Raw genomic sequence first — 954 nt, 5'->3', positions numbered from 1 at the left:
GGTGCTTTCAACATGATTCATCAAGACCATTATCACCTGCGTGGTCTGCTTTTCCTTTGGTCACATGCATTATCTGCTTTCCTTTTTGTCTTCCTTATTCAATATCCAACTCGTACCCATATTTAAAGTGACTGAAAATACCATGTCGTGTGTTGTAAGGCTGACAATCTACTTATGACAGGTCACTGCCCTTACATCTCCACAGTTAACTTGTGTCAAATCTGTGACACCTAGTATCAAACCTGAGTCAGAATTGATTCAAAGGCCACAAGAACAGCAGCAAAGGCTATTTGGTTGTATTTTGAAGATAATGACATGATTCCATAACACGATCCCAAATGTGTTGTCCTCAGCTGATTTTAACTCACGTGAACACCATGTTTCAGGCCAGACCTGTGCTACATAGACCTCCCTCACAAGTCTTTATTTTTCATAAGAATGGAGCAATTGAATGGAGAGGAAATTCATTTACAATCAAGAACAATGTTTGATTTCCAGACGCGTTTCCTTTGGCTTTTAACATAAATTAGTATCGTATAAGAACCGGCAATACTTTATCATAAATGGTTCTTCAGAAATATTTGGTTTATAAGAACAGACAACTAATTTTTAAGTGAATTTTCTATTGTGAATTAGGTGGGGAGGTGGTTTGCATTTTAGACCATCCACGCTGCATATAACAGTTGAAACCATTCTTCAATCCACTCAGATGCTACCACCCACGCCCTTGTCTCTTCTCCTCTCAGGCATCTCTACTCACCCTTTCACCCTTCAATACCTGTCAACCCCCTGTGCATTGCTCCATCTTTCCATCTTTCCCCTCCTTCCCCTGGAAACCAATACAGTCTGTTCTCTTTGGTTTGACAGTCTCTGCCTAGGGTGTTATCCTTACACTAGTGGTCTCATACAACATCTCTCTTTTTGTGACTGACTGACTTCACTCAGCCCCATGTT

The 954-nt window shown here is 40.6% G+C and overlaps 1 long non-coding RNA gene across 1 annotated transcript in view; it reads right to left on the bottom strand.

Annotated features, from left to right (window-relative positions):
- Positions 1-954, bottom strand: part of LOC123521742 — a 92,016-nt gene that overhangs the window by 43,767 nt on the left and 47,295 nt on the right. The window lies entirely within an intron of this gene.

The sequence above is a fragment of the Echinops telfairi genome, unplaced genomic scaffold (genome assembly GCF_000313985.2).
Source record: "Echinops telfairi isolate 266 unplaced genomic scaffold, ASM31398v2 ScPeMD7_53;HRSCAF=182, whole genome shotgun sequence".
Lineage (NCBI taxonomy): Eukaryota > Metazoa > Chordata > Mammalia > Afrosoricida > Tenrecidae > Echinops > Echinops telfairi.
Note: the sequence above shows the minus strand (reverse complement) of the source record. Positions and strands in the feature narration are given on the sequence as shown.